The following is a 16,355-nucleotide window of genomic DNA, read 5'->3' on the forward strand; positions in this document are numbered from 1 at the left end:
TTTATATTTCATATTATTGCCATCACATACGTTTTAAAAAGTTTGTGAATAACAATGATAAATCTAGATTATAAAAGTTACATATTGGAATTATTTATTTTGAGGATTGTTTTTGCCAGTGTACATAGATTCTCTGTCATAGTTTTTCACTGGTTTCTTGTATTACTGCTTCTTTTTGCAGTGCACCCTCCATCCCCCATAGCTTATCAAAGGATATGATCTCCTGGGTCTTTCTAAGTGCCAGAGACTGATAGCGAGCCTCAACATGTGGAGGAATTCAAGGCAGGAGATATGTTTTCAGAGATACTTTGTCACTATCCTATCATAACATTGGGAATTATTTTGACAGTGCACTTATAAATAAGGCTTATCTCGTTCGTGCTAATATCATACTTCATCGTTTTCTCTGTTTCCAAAGTCTGTAATTTGCCTTGGCATGTTATCCTTATTTCAATTAAGATTATTTCCCTCTTTTTCTTATAGACAAATAAGTCTGGTCTGTTAGGACTTATTTTTAGTTTAGTGACCATCTGTATCTCCACTCTTTTATCTTCTGAATTTCTTGTGATGATGGGTTTCTGATCATGTTACTCTGCTACTCAAAGACCTCCTATATATATACTGAATGTATATGTGTATGTATATATGTATATATAATGTGCATACTGCATATAATATATAATACATATATATATAAATGTATATGTTACACCTCTTACTGTTCTTCATTTTTTCCCTGAATTAAGTCCAAATCCCTTATTATTTCACTCATGACTTTCTTGATTCTGATCTCAAATAACTTTCCCAGTATCATTTGCATCAATCTCCTATGCACAGGCTTTGCTTATGCCACGTGGGTGGTTTGCAACTCCCTGAATCCATTCATAGATTTCAGATCTTCACACTTTTGTTCAGGCAATTCCATTTGCCTGGAATGACCTTTTCATGTCTGTGGGCATCTTTGCTATCCTTCAAATACACATTCAATTGTTGTTTCTTCTGAACTTTTGCTTGAGCCCCAATCTGATTAACATCTCCCTCCACTGAGTTCTGAAGCCCCTTTTTACTTTTACAGCACTTGGATGACATCACATATATACTGCATATTTTTAATTTCCTTTACAAAATCCAAGTTCCTTGGTAAAGCAACATGGCATAGAATTAAGAATGTGAATTAAGAATGTGAGCCAGACCTACTGGGTCCAAATCTGGATTCAACCACTTACTAGCTTATGTGGCTTTGATAATACTAGTACCGTGCCTCTAGGGTGTGTTATGCACTTATTTTTATCCTGATGATTTGATATGTGGGACCTAACTGGCACTGGAGACTTACCTGCCCCTCCCAGGGCTAGCCAGTTCTGAGAGACAGTAAATGACTAGTCTGTGAGTATGGCTCTTACATGCAAACTACCCAATCCAAAACCTACACCCTCTCCTACCTCCTTTATCAGGCTCTTACACTGCAAGCCAATATTTCCCTGCCTCAGTCACCCGAAGGGCAGGCATCAGGCAACTTGGGACAGCCCCTACACCCCAGAGCTACCTGAAATCATTCCAAATAGCCAATCTTAAGCCTTTTTACCATGCCTTGTTCCTCCCAATGGAAACCACAATAAAGGCTCTTCCCCACATTTTCCTTCTACTCTTTTTATATTCTGATTGATCCTGGTGCTTCTTTGTGTGGCCCTGCGCAGTGTGACGAGTCCCCCTCTCTTGGGAACTATGAGTAACAAACTGTCTTTTCAATGGCAGTCATCTCCTGGTCTGTTGGCCTCACCATACCTGAATAATAATAAAACCTGAATATTAAAACATAGGGAATGTTGGGAGGGCCAAGTAAGTTGATATTTGTAAATCACATAGATCAATGCCGGACACATAGTTGGTGCTATTTGAGCATCAGCTGCTATTGAGAGAAGTGGTGGTGTATAGAGCATCTTTGTGTTCTCCCACAGTGGCTTGCACATAGTAAATTCTCAATAAATATGTGACTGACAAATGAATGCAGCTGTTCTTCTTCTGCTGTCATCTCTACAAAGTCTTCATTAATGAAAAGCAGGAGCAAGTTCATGAATGGATTAGAAAACAGAATAATTAAGAGGAAAATAAGGCTATAACTGAAGGAAAACATTAGCATTGATAATTTAAAGGGGAGTTTGAGAGGGAGCAAGGGAGCTGAAGAAAGCTGAAATCAGAGAAGTAGACTGCTATGAAGAGAAGAGATAAGGGCTAATGGGAAATAGGAGCTAAGGGATGTGGAACATCAGGGGGGGGATCCAAAAGAGGAAACTCAACAAGCAGGAAAATTAAATCCAAAGTTATTACTGTTGCAACCTAATTACAAACTCCCTACTTAGGGTGTTCAGGTATAACTTGCCCATCTTCAGACTCCGATACTGACAAAAATGGGGGAATGAAGAGTAGAGCTATTCAGTGCATGTGCTTGGGGCCAAAGTAAGAACTGTGTGAAATGATTCCATTTTCACTACATGAATTTTCACTTTTGAAAAATGAGACTTTTGCAGAAACCATGAATTTGATGAGAACTAAAACTGTGTCATTTCTACCACAGAACAGTAGGTTGTCATAGCACAGAAAATAAATACAAGTGGCAAAATTCCACATCAGTAATACATCCAGAACTCACTAATATTGCCCCTGGCAAAAAATTTACTGAGCTATATAATGTTAAAGGAAAAAGAACTCTTGAGGGAAAATGACAGACTTTCACCTGTGAGAAGTCACCTGTCATGGCAGAGGGAAAGAAAAACTTAGAAACTTCCAGAAAAAAAATGCAAGTTGATTTTGTTAGGCGTATATCACATTTTTCTCACCAACAGTGAGAATTTTTTCTCACAGTTCTAGAAGAGAAAGCAAAGCTGAAGTCAGCCAAAGTGTCCTGTATGAAAAATAACAACAAAAAAAAACTGTGTCCATAAGCTTGGAAAAGCACAATGTTTCATTTTCAATTTTTTTAAGGAAATATGACAAATACAAAAACAGAACAGATGTTATGTCTCTAAGCAACATCATCTTTGACACATCTTGAAACTTTGTGAAACCTGCTCTACTTTATTTCTAACTTTTTATATCATAAATGAAGGAAGACGAAAATGTTTGGTTTTCATGTTCCCGTGGGCTGTCAGTTAATTCTTTGCTCTTTTTCTACCACACCACAAGCATATACTTGCGCTTCAGCTATCTCAATCTATAATCAAAGGGTCGTTTAAGTGCAGTTACTCATTTAATTTAATTAAGTGCAGTTATTTAATTTAACTGTGTAGCATAATTATTATTTATAGATTGTGAAGAAATACCTGAAGAAAACTATGCCAGTGCTAAGCATATTCTGGTATGCTATAAATGTATTATCGTGTCACCTCTGCAACCCTTTAGGCAAAATTACTGTTTATTTTCAAAAATAAATTTATGAATCACCAAAAGAAAATATACACAGAAAATTTGAGTCCTTTACCTGGCACAACAAATCAATGCTACAGTCAACAGCTTTGTTCTTTATTTATTAAGATCTAACATACGACGGTGAAATTATTAGACAAAGTAATGAGTCTCTATCAATCTGTCTTTAATTATATAAAACCCAGCTTTACTCTGTCAACCTTGTCAATGCTACTGAATATTAATGGGAATAAAGTTAATTGCTGGGTGGAGAAAGGTCTTACTCAAAGTGAAAAGGAAGCACCTTGTTGAAATCTGTCATTTTTGACAAGCCATAATTTATTTCTATTTAGTGGTATGTACCGACAGGTTTCAAACCTCACTCTTATCTTTACCACAAATCTAATTATTTTTATTCGGGATATTGTTGGATCCTAAGCCTTTGACCACTTTCATCATTTAGAAATAAATTATTTCATGAAAGGTAGTTAACGCATTGTTAGTAGAAGGAATTTTGTCTAGAGTATAGGGAAGCAACTTCCTTCTGCAACCTCTAGAAGACATATAAATGTATTTATTTTATTTCAGTAACCAAGGAGAGGAAAGTAATGACTTTCATAACAAGAAAGGGTTATATGTGAACATAATAATGCAAGCATAGCTACATGCTAGTTAAACAATTTCATTCAGAGAAAATGAATAATGAATAATCACTTAAGGTTCATCCTGATTAGATTGTCACCTGATTGGAAACACAGCATTCGGTTAAGAATCTTAAGAAGTTTCCATTAACTTTAAACAGTTATAACTTTAAAACAATACATATTTTACTTTAAATCAGTAGCCTATCAAAAGTAATACCATTCTTCACTCAGTAGAGTTTAGGAAATAAATTAACCTTGAAAATAAGCACTGGCCAGCTTATAAAGTTCTTATTTGAAAGGACCAAATTAAAATAAGGTGGTAAGATGAAAATGCATTTAATATTGTCCATTTCCCCTTCATATATCTTTGCAGTTGCTTTTTTATGAGAATCTGCATTTATTGTTGGAAACTTTGAATTACATATTGTTAGCTGAAGGTTCATTGTGGTCCTTACACAAATAATAAAGAAAACACTAGAAAGAAGACAAACAGCTAAGAGGAAAAAGGGTAGCTCAGTGGGGTCAACACAGGATTTTGTTTTTAGAAATTAGACTTTGTGGCCTGATGATTTTGGTAATGATTCAATAAATGAAATCCACCTGCCCTCATGACCTGGCCTCTGATAGTTGGCTGTAGATTCTTCATTATATTTGTCATCTACATCTAGTAACATTTCAGGAACCTGCTCTTTTCCCTTGGCTGAAAGTAAGTGCCACATGTGACTGGCCAGCAGATTGGGTGGCGTTTATGTTGTGGTTCTTAGTCATCCCAATTTTTCTCCACCACATCCCAGTCACAATGGGGAAAAATGAAAAGCAGCTGCTAACAGCCTCACAACAGTTCTGTAATTACTTTCCTGGGCTGGCATTATATGATTTGACAATGGCCTGGGGATGTAACAAATAAGAAAAACCTTGTCATTCAATTTAAAAGGCTTCCTACCAGGCCAACACACTCCCCACTTCATCAGAATGACAGTACCCCACTCTGACACAGCCAGCGTGTTTAGTGCTGAGTGATGTAACTGCAGCCGGGTGGTGCCAAGCACAAACAGCCGACTTGCTTTCCTGTTGACACTGCCATTGAATTCAAAGAGGAACCCTAACTTAGGCCAGAGATTCACATCTCAGGTCCGAAAAGCACTAACCTATTTATTCCAAGAAAAAATGCTAATATATTTGGGCATTTTAGTTAAAAGCAAAGATTTTTGCCAGAGATTTCAAGTTTCCTTGATGCTAACACATGCCATTTTCATAGCTTTGCATAATCAAGTTTCATCCTACCTTTCTGAGACAATATTAGGTACTGGCTCTGTAGGTCATGGTGGAATAGATATAAAAATCAACCCCAATTATCAGTGCGATAAAACTATAAAGATTTTAGCCGTCATTCACGTCGTTGTCCAGTAAAGAGTTTGGTGAATGGTCTTCCACCTTGTGATTCAGAGACTCAGCCTCCTTTCATCCGGTGACTCCATCATGTTCTAGGGCATCTGAATCCTCCACTGCATGCTCTCCTTCCGACCAGGGGACAAGGGAGAAGAAAGTCACAAGGGAAATGTAAGGACTCAGCCTGGAGTGCAATCCTATTCTGTTGAATTTCTACCCTATTCTACTGTCCAGAACTACACTCATAACCTCCCTAAGACTCCCAGGGCTGAGAAGTGGAGTCCAGCTGTATACCAAGGAAGAGATAGTGTCACCCCTGCCATGCTGCATTGCACAATAAGGTGAAGGACCGTTAATCATTGCAGCTTACAACCACTTTAAAGTAACCTATCCAAGACCAATAAATTGTTATGCCGCTTAGCATTACTGTGAAGCTCTTCTCCACTAGTGTCAGTGATGAGGTATATTTTTTGAAGGCAGTTTTTGGTGTTACACTAGTCATAATTATACCTTAATTGGTGAGATCACTAGAGGAAAAAGAAAAATTATTTTTGCCTTCAGAAGCTATTGGTCTAGCCTTAAAAGTTAAAGCATTCATTCACTCAACAAGTATTCAGTGTTCTTGGTGCTTGAAATGCATCAGTGACCAAACAGACAAAATTTTCTGTCCTCACGAACCTTATATTCTAAAGGAAGGAGATAATAAACAATAAACATAAGAAATATTGTATAAATAGATGGTAGTACAAAATAATGAATACTTGGGGTGTGGATGGAGGTTGGGATATGCCTCATTGAGAAGGTAATAATTACTCAGACTTGAAAGAGTGAGGAATTAGAAATGCAAGTATCTGGAGAAGAGGCATTTTAAGCAGAAGGAAAAGTAGTTGCAAGGGCCCGAAGGCAAGGGCAAACCTGACACATTTGATGAATGTTAAGAGGGCAGTATGGCTGGTGTGAAGTTAGTGACAGAGAAAATAGAATGAGGTTCAAGTTTTCAAGAGGCCAATTCATATAGGGCTTTATGGGCCACTGTAAAGACATTGGCTTTTACCCTGCATGAGGTGAGGAGGCATTGGAGGATTCTGAGCAGAAGAGACATGCTATATTACTTAAATTCTAACAAATTTACTCTGGCTGCTATGTTGTCAATAAATTGTAGGAGGACAAGGGTAGAAGTGGGCCAGTTGGAAGAACATAAAAGTAATAATTTAAGTGAGAGATGATAGTGCATTTATGAGGATATATCAGTGGAGATGGAGAAAGTGGTTGAATTCCGATTATATCTTTTTTTTTTTGGCCAGGCTGCATGGCACGTGGCATCTTAGTTCCTGACCAAGGATCAAACCCTCGCCCCCTGCCATGGAAGCACAGAATCTTAACCACTGGACCACCAGGGAAGTCCTGATTCTGATTATATCTTGAATGTACTTTATATTTTGAACAGAAAATCTTTGTGGATTCTGCATGGGGTGTGAGAAGAAGGAATAAGTCAAGAAAGACTAAGATTTTTGGCACAAATGACTGAAAGAATGGAGTTGCCATCCTCAGAGGTGGAGATGCTAAAAGCAGAGCAGGTTTGGTGGCAGGATGACTTCAGCTTTGGACATGGTGAGTTTGAAACGTCTATTACACACTCAAGCATATTGAATTGGCAGTTAGTAATGTGAGTCTGAAGTACAGGAGAGGGGTCTGGACTGGTGATACATATTTTGGAGTCATTAGCATATAGATGGCATTTAAGGCCAAGAGATTGGATGAGATGCCAAAAGTGTGTGTGTGTGTGTGTGTGTGTGTGTGTGTATGAAAAGAGATCCAAGGATGCTCTAGTATGCTCAAATATTAAGAAGTTGAAGAAGAATCACCAGAAAAGAAAACTAGAAGGAGCAACTAGTGAAGTGAAAGGAAATTGAGACGAGTGTAGTGTCCTGGAAGGCAAGTGTGTCTACAAGACAAGAGTAGTCAACTGTGTCAAATGCTGTTGATTGGTCAAGAAAGATGAAGATTGAGACTTGAACATTGGATTTAGCAATGTGGAAGCTATTGATAACCATGACCAGAACACTTTGAGTGGAGTGGTGGGGTGAGAGTCAGATTGGAGTGTGTAGGAGAGGACTTGGTGAAGGGAATATAGATGTCTTTCAAGGGGACAAAGGGGAAGAAAGGGAACAAAACCATTTGTGCAGGATCTGTCAGATAAAGTAGACTCAAGAGTTCTTTTGAGATGTGCAAAATAATGGCATCTTTATGCATGTTGATGGGAATGATCCAGTTGAGAGTGAAAATAGGAAAGTCAGGGAGGGGGGATTTGCTGAAGTATAGGATTTAGGGTACAAAGTTACGGATAGGCTTTAGATAAGAGCATAGATAATATATCTCTGGTAACAGTCAGGAATCCAAAAATGTTGGGGAAGATGTAGGAAAATCTTTGGAAAGTCTCAGCAAAGTAGGAAGAAGAAACAATAGCACCAAAGAATAATCAAACAAAACTCAACACTATTGAAGAGTTCTAAAGGAGATACTTCTAATACTTCAAATTTATGTAGGCTATTTTGGGAAAGACTCCTTTCGAATTGATTAATATGGTGTAGCATCTGCACCATGAATATTTATGACCCAGGTCTCATGAATTCCATTTTCATGATTATCCTCATTTTTTCCATAGTACATGTGCTCCATTTCATTCAGGAGTTTCCTAACTGGACTGTTGTAGGTTGAATTGTGTCCCCCAGGAAGATTTGTTGAAGTTCTAACCCTTGGTACCTGTGAATATTATCATGTTTGGAAATGGGGTCTTTGCAGATGTATGGATGAAGTTATACTGGGTTAGAGCCTTAAATCCAATAACTAGTATCCTTATAAGGAGAAAGAGATTTGGACAGACACAGACATGCAGAGCAAAGACAACCATGTGAAGACAGAAGCAGAAATTGGAGTGATGTAGCTGAAAATCAAGGAACAACGAGAATTGCCAACTATCAGAAGCTAGGAAGAGGCAAGGAAGGATTATTCCCTGGAGTCTTCAGAGGGAGCATGGCCCTGATAATATCTTGCTTTCAGACTTCTAGCTTCCAGAACTGTGAGAGAATACATTTCTATTGTTTTAAGTCACCCAGTTTGTGGTAATTTGTTACAGCAGCCCTAGGAAACTACATCAACCATGATCATTTCAGCCTCCATAATTTTGCTATGCTCTTTCCCTCACATGAAATGCCTTCTCCCGTCCTCAATTTAATTCTTATGTATTTACACACATTAATTAAAATTATATATTCCAACCGTTTATGTTAAATGGTCTGTAACCAAAAATTGAGATCTGTAACAAAGGTGAGGTGGAAAAGTTGAAAATAAAGCAGTATCTAGTATTTGCTATCAGAATAATTTCAAGAGCTCACCCCAATCAAATTCTGAGTGTATCTGCCTTAGAGAAAATCCAACAAAGTTTTAGCACTTGGGGAATAGAGAGAACTCACTTAGGAAGAAACCAATTATATTGTAGATGTCAGTCAGTGCCCTCATTCCCAGTCTATGCGCCTTCCTAAGGAGATCTCCACCCATGACCCCTGCTGAAAGGATCGCCATAGAAAATCATAATTACTTCAATAAGCTCAACCCACTGGCCAGAGATTATTGACCCAAAATGGATGAATCAGACTCTTTCTTTTGAGAATTGCAAAATGAGCACTAAATGACTAAGTCTCTTGTGGAAGAAGACCTGTAATGTCTGTAAAGACAGACAAAAGTCAGTTCATGCCAAGCCAGAGCCATGTGGCCTTTTGTGGGAGTAGAGAGACCATGGGCAAACAAAGCTGGTTTATAAGAGGAAGAAGAACAATAAGATAAGGGGAGAAACAGAGACCCACTAGCATGAACCTACTTTAAAGCCAAGGTGGATAGCCTTGTCCTGACCTTTCGGATCCCATCCTATGAATCCTGGTGTTATTGTTTCCCATTCTTGAATTCTCATGAGATTGTCTATCAATCCTGAAACCAAACTTCTCTATTGATCCCCCTTCAAATAAAACACCTACACATTCTTGCAGAGAATAGGCTGGCATGCTGTATTTTATGAGGGATATGTGTTTCTGGAAGCAGACATGGAGCTGAATTAGGACTACTGGGGGATGAAGATAGGTAACCCCAATCTTCAACAACAGCAATAATCCTTTTTCTTAAAATGATCAGAAATCATGATATTTTTACATCCATTGTTTTAGCCACCATTTCACGCAATTATCGGTCAGTGCTACTAGGTCTCTATGCTCTTAGGATGCCATAATGTTATGGTGCCATTTATAATAACAAGGATATTGTGAATCCCCATTAATAATATGCCAACTGCTTTCTAATCTTTACCTTCCTTTATAGATCATTTAGTAGTCCTAGACCACTGGTAAGGTGGCTTAAACAACTAAAATTTGCATTTTGAAATCCATTATGATTCTCTTGTTTTGTTTATTTGGGACAGGTTCAACCCTGTCTCTTGCACCACTGTAGTCAGGCATATGTGTCAAAATTGTTCCCCAGAGCAGAAACAAAATGGTAGAAAAAGGGTCCACTGTGGAATAAGGAATGCATGATTTGAAGGTAGAACTTTGGGCCATGGGGGAAGGAAGAGGTCAGCAAATCCTATTCTCAAAAGCCAACTGTAAAACTGTACAAAATTGTCAAAGCAAATCCCTCAAGCATTTCTGGGCTTTAGAAATCAACAAAAGGCGAACAATAAAGAGAGAACCATTTATTTATGAAAAGCTGCTAGAATTTAGGTAAAAACAGTGGGAGGCAGCGGCCTTCTTGCCCGAGGCTGCTTCCATCTCTCCTCCACCCCAGCTCAATTGGCACACTATTTAGACCAGGATAAGGCTGTCTGTGAAACCAGCAGCTTTGCTGCCAGAGGGAATGGAATTGGTCTGTAGCTGAAAGCAAAATCCCATGGCTGACAGGTGTTTTCAGTAAAAGGAGCAAACTTGGTAAGAAATGAATAGGCAAGCCTGCAGCTTTGCTAGCTTGAGAGTGCGGTCCTGCTTGTGATGGGTGGCAGGCTTACAGACTAGCCAGAAATTTAACAGGGAGATCCTGGAAGTGAGAAAGCTGTAGCGGGGATATGTACATTCTTCACACATCCCCGACTGACTGGGGACTTTGTGAACACACAGTGGGACTCCAGAGGGCTGAGAGGAAAATAAAATCTGGAACAGACAAGAAAAAGTTGTCTGAACTTTGAATGTCTTCTTCAAATCACACACAGTTCCATTGGCAGAAGATAAGTTTTATGAGCACAAGGTGTTTGAGCACAATCTCTGACCACTAAGCTATGGCTTATTGGCTGGCCACTAAGCAATTTAGAGTGATCCCTAGGAAGCTAGGGTAACAGATAGAAATAAGAATTTTAAAAATCTTAGCAGAGGCATTTGTGGTGGCACATTACAGAGGAGACAGCTTCTACAGAATAAGTTCAATGAAGCAATGTATAAAGAGAGAGAGAAAGAAAGGAAGTGGGGGGAGAGAGAAAGAAGGAGAGGGAGAGAAGGGGGAAAGAGAGAGAAAGAGAGAGAGAGAAGAACTCAATGAAGAAAATCAGGAAAACCAGAATCCAGAGTTACTACAATATACTATCTAAAATATCCAATGTTTAACAAAAAAAGTATAAGACATGCAGAAAAGCAGGTAAATGTGACGCATACCCGGGGGAGAGGGGGGGAACACTAAATAGAAACTGACTTTGAGTGGGCTTTACAGTATTTTGGATCTACCAGATACAGACTTCAAAGCAGCTGTTAGAAATATGTTCAAAGATTGAAGGAAACCATGTACATGTAATATAAATATAAATGGTTAAAAGAAAATATGATGACAGTGATAAACCAGGAATCTCAGTAAAGAAACAGACTATAAAAAAGAAACAAGTGGAAATTCTAGAGATGAAAAGTAAAATAACCAAAATGGAAAATTCACTAAAGGGGTTCAATAGCAGATTTCAGATGACAGGAGAAATAATCAGAAAACATGAAGACAGACCAACAGAAAAATCAAATAAACAAATTTTTTGAAAGAAGAGAAAAATTATTCATTATATACAGGAGAAACAATATGACTAATAATTAATTTCTCATCAGAAGCAATAGAGGCCAGAAGATAATGGAATGGTATAATCAAAGTGCTGAAAGAAATGGAAAACTACTGTCAACCTATAATTCTATATCCAGAAATGTTCTAAAATTGATTCTGGTGATGGCTGCACAGCTCTGACTATACTAAAAAACCATTGAAATGTATACTTTAAATGGGTAAATTGTATGGTATATAAATTATATCACAATAAAGCTGTTAAAAACAGACACAGAAAATTCTATATACAGCAAAATTATCCTTCAAAAATGAAGGCAAAATAAAGATATTTCCTCAAAATTGAATACTGGAAGAATTCATTACTAGCGGATCTTCCTGACAAGATACACTAAATGTAGTTCTTTGGGCTGAAAGGAAATGGCACCTGAGAGTAACATGAATCCACAGGAAGAAATAAATAACATCAGAAATGGTAAATATGTGGGTAAATATAGGACCATGAAAAAAATTTTTCGTTTTTTCTTCAATTATTTCTGTAAAAGACATAAGATTATATATAAAACAGAATGAAAGATGCCAAAGACACTCAATTTAAAAGAGTACAATAGAGCATTCATTGACAGAAAGCAATGGAAACAGGGTGTGCTATGCCCATTGCCTGAAAGCTTACATGGCAGTTTGCCTTAAAAGTGCTTGTTAACTGAGAGAAAACAACACTCAGCAAATGAAAACACATACTATAAATTTTTATGTATATATCTATTTTTTTTGAATTTTATTTTATTTATTTTTTTATACAGCAGATTCTTATTAGTTATCCATTCTACACACATTAGTGTATATGTGTCAATCCCAATCTCCCAATTCATCACACCACCACCACCCCCGCCTCTTTCCCCCCTTGGTGTCCATATGTTTGTTCTCTACATCTGTGTCTCTATTTCTGCCCTGCAAACCAGTTCATCTGTACCATTTTTCTAGGTTCCACATATATGCGTTAATATATGATATGTGTTTTTCTCTTTCTGACTTACTTCACTCTGTATGACAGTCTCTAGATCCATTCACGTCTCTACAAATGACCCAACTTATCTATTTGATGTGTATATAATTGTTTTATATGGTTGGCCCTCCGTATCCACGGGTTCCACATCCTCGGGTTCAAACAACCACAGACCAAAAATATTCGAGAAAAAATTCTATAAAATTCCAAAAAGCAAAACTTGAATTTGTTGGCAACTATTTACATAACTAACATTGTAGTTACAACTATTCACATAACATTTACATTGTATTAGGTATTAAAAGTAATCTAGAGATGATTTAATGTGTACAGGAGGATGTACTTAGGTTATATACAAATACTAGGCCATTTTATATAAGGGACTTGATCATCCTTGGATTTTGGTATCCGCAGGAGTCCTGGAACCAATCCCGCACAGATACCAAGGACGACTGTATTCCAGCTTTGGGACTTGGACTATCTGATTGATTTATCACCAGCCATTTTCTCATGGCAGGGTTCTCAAGGAATGGGACACAGGAAGGGAAAATATTGATGGGAGAAAATGCGTGGGGAACATTGGGAACGTGAGTTCCTGCCAAAGCCCTCAAAATGTTATGTGTGGAAGGTAGTGGTGATGGTGGTGGTCATGGCGGCTAGGGGAGCAGCCGCAAATAACAAGATGGGAGCCCTAAAAACCTGTAGGAGTCTTCCGAAAGTAGGGAAAAGCCAAAGAAAAACTCCTCATATTTTATAGTTTTGCCTTGGGATGACCTTATCAATAAAGTGTGATAACAATAACTGTAGTAGGCAGGTGAGTAAACAGTAAGCTCGGGTGGGGACTTGCAACACCTTTTACCCCTCATGAATAGGTTCTTGCACTTTTTTCCCCTCTATGAAGTCAGTAGAATTGACCTATTCAGGGCTTTTCCAACTTTAACGAGTGTGATTTAGTCATACTGTTCTGAATTCTTATTCCTCTCCATACATCGTCCATCGCCTTGGGGAGAAGAAAAGACTGGAACCATTAAATAGGAAAGGGTTTATCCTTAACTACTTCTTCTATTCTTCTCTCATCATCAAAGAACTACACACCTCCCTGCCAAACAACAGGAACAAGAAGAAGTGGATATGTGCCTTCCAGCCTTTCTGGATGTTAAAAGGGATGGATTGAGCAAAGATGGTTTTGTAGCAATTATTTGCCTTTGTTTCTGGGTGTATGTATTTGTTTCCATAAAAGTTTTTTTTCCCTCTGTGCTGTGGAAGTGTCATAACAGCAGTCATTAACAATATCTACATGCTAAACAAATACCTAACTAATAGATAGCTAATAAGTATTTTTACTATTGAAAAGGTAGCCTTTCCTTTGCATCCCACTTTAATTTCCTACCCTAAGGTAGATATGAAGTAGCAAACCAAAGGGGAGGGAGATGGGTGAGAACTAGAGGCCTGCTCTGGTGAGGAGCCGTATGCTATCACCAACGTGATTTAGAAATGCATGGTGATAAGAAGATGTAAGCAGATCTTTAGTTGGTTTTATTATGGTTTTTCAATTCCCTACAGACAGTGTGCCTCCTTACAACCTACACCTGGGGCAGACCACACCCCCGCACCACCCGCACCTTACTCTGCCGCTGGCATTTAGGAGAATAGACATGACATGCATATTGGAGCCCCAAGAAAGCAGACACTTTGTGTGCACCTTTATACAAATGAATATGCATGCAAACATGAAAAGATGGTTAAGTTAATATAGGGTCTTGAGCTTCATGTCCATAAATGAATTCTTATTTAGTTATAACCTTCTGGTTCTGCTTCAGAGAAAATATATAATATATGGACACACATATATCTTATATTTGTAACTGTACACACATTCATGGTTTAGGACAAAGTTAACAATTCTTATTCATATCTATCTATCTATCTATGTAACTATGTATCTGTGTAACTATGTATCTATCTATGTATCTATGTATCTATCTATCTATCTATCCATCTAGGAAGAGGAGGGAGATAAGCAGAAAAATAGCCGTCGGATAAACTGCTCCCAGCTCTTCATGTATAAGTTGTATCATTTACTACTCAGTGCCTCATTTTCCTCAGTGGTAAACTAAGGATAATAGTTGTGGCTCCTCATAGAGTTACTGGAGGATTCAGAGAAATGATGCACATGAAGTGCTCACTCCAGCATAAGTCCATGTCCAGTAATCATTAACTATTACTATTATATGAAATAGCCTTGTATTATAGTAACTTGGGTATGTTTTTATATGCTCCATTTCTCTTTTGCCAAATTTCCTCACACTGCATATTCATCAGGCAGAGGAGGGAAAGGTACAAATGTGCCTCTGTGCCATCAGACTTCAGCGTGTATGTGCATGCCCATTCCAGGGGCTACTTCAGTGACACCACTGCTGCTAGGAGAAGACAGCATTTTCTGTGAGTCATGTATTATTCTAAGTGTTTCATAAATATCAACTACTTCAGTCCTCCCATCAACCTTATGAGGATGAGGAAACAGATGAGGAAACTGAAACCTAGGCACAGGTATTTTGCTGGAAAGCATGCTAACACGTGACAGAGGCAGGAAGCAAACACGGGCGGTTTGGCAAAGCCCTGGTGGTTTGGACTAGCCCTCTGCACCACTTCCCACAGTTCTGCACAGATACACACCATGCAGGGACCTGGCTGTTTTCCCAGAATGTGGATGCATAGACCGAGGTACTAATAAGGTCAGGTTAAATAGTTTCGAAGACAAGTCAGTTTCATAAAGTGAGCAACTCTGCCCTTTTGTCACCTGCGTGACAAGTTGCTGCTTCTGGTTGTGAGAAGCACTGCTGAATGCTTCACCACAAGAGAGGAAAAAAATCCCAACTCACATTTCATTATTCCCAGGTGTAAGAAGCACCTATTATTGTGTATGAAATAGGAGACATTATTTCATTGACTAGATTCTCTCCTCTTTGTCTTAAAACAGCCTGTCATTTTTCTAGTCATCATTGGGCCTTTTTCCGAGCCTTTCTTTGGGAAGAATTCCTCCAGATTACATCCCCCTCCTTCACTCCCCTAGGGAGAAAAACCAAATAAGAGCAAAACCCTCTTTAGTATTATAAACTAAACTTCAGAAGAAAATCCATCCCCAGAGAGTACAGTAATACAGTAATATCTTACTTTGGGGATCTATTTGCCTTCTCCAGGCTAGAGCTCTCCTAACATTTCAGTTCGGAGTACATTGGTCCTTTTTATGTGACCACCTGCGTGGCTCTGTGCACCTTTAGTGCCAAGAAGCATGAGAAGATTTTATAACAAGAGTAATTGTAATAGGATTTAATCATGTTGTTGGCAGCAAAGGGCCAGCAACCCTAATGATAATGTTACAATAGAGAGCCCTGGAAATGGTATAAGTAGGTAAAATACTGTAAATTGAAGGTGCCTTATGCCTGTAATATACACTTAAATAGCCATTCAAAGCCAGGCAGCATAAAAATATGTCCAGCGTCTATATCAGGCATTAAACATGAAGCAGACCTCTGACAAAAATCCAAAACCCCAAAGGATGCCATCATGTTAAAACCCCATCTGTTAGAAAACTGAATTGCAATGCATCAAGAACAGTTAAGAAATCAACAGTGAAACAAAGGAAAAATTACAATTTACAAATTACTAGATCTTTCAAAATTTTGAACAAATGAAATTTCACAACGCATTCTTTCACCTCTCTAGATGGAATGGGTAGACTGGCACACTGAGTTTAGATGGCAAAATAGATATATATGTATAATCTTTTGGCAGATGCTTTAGGTGTCTGAGAGTCTGGTATAAGCCGAATATCAGGTTGATCAGGA

General features: G+C 38.2%; 1 protein-coding gene and 1 long non-coding RNA gene across 4 annotated transcripts in view; one reads left to right on the forward strand and one right to left on the reverse strand.

Annotated features, from left to right (window-relative positions):
- The window catches only part of LOC309656174, an 822,990-nt gene that overhangs the window by 318,937 nt on the left and 487,698 nt on the right, over positions 1–16,355 (reverse strand). The window lies entirely within an intron of this gene.
- Positions 1–16,355, forward strand: part of PRKD1 (protein kinase D1) — a 466,527-nt gene that overhangs the window by 30,634 nt on the left and 419,538 nt on the right. For 2 of the 3 annotated variants that reach the window (XM_082452100.1, XM_082452099.1), the window contains exon 2: positions 6,883–7,046. The gene's annotated coding sequence lies outside the window, so the exon portion shown is untranslated. Of the gene's footprint in view, positions 1–560; positions 7,047–16,355 lie in introns of those variants that run through there. The other variant, XM_082452098.1, reaches the window with a different exon arrangement.

Source organism: Balaenoptera physalus, assembly GCF_965194825.1.
Source record: "Balaenoptera physalus genome assembly, chromosome: 2".
NCBI classification, from domain to species: domain Eukaryota; kingdom Metazoa; phylum Chordata; class Mammalia; order Artiodactyla; family Balaenopteridae; genus Balaenoptera; species Balaenoptera physalus.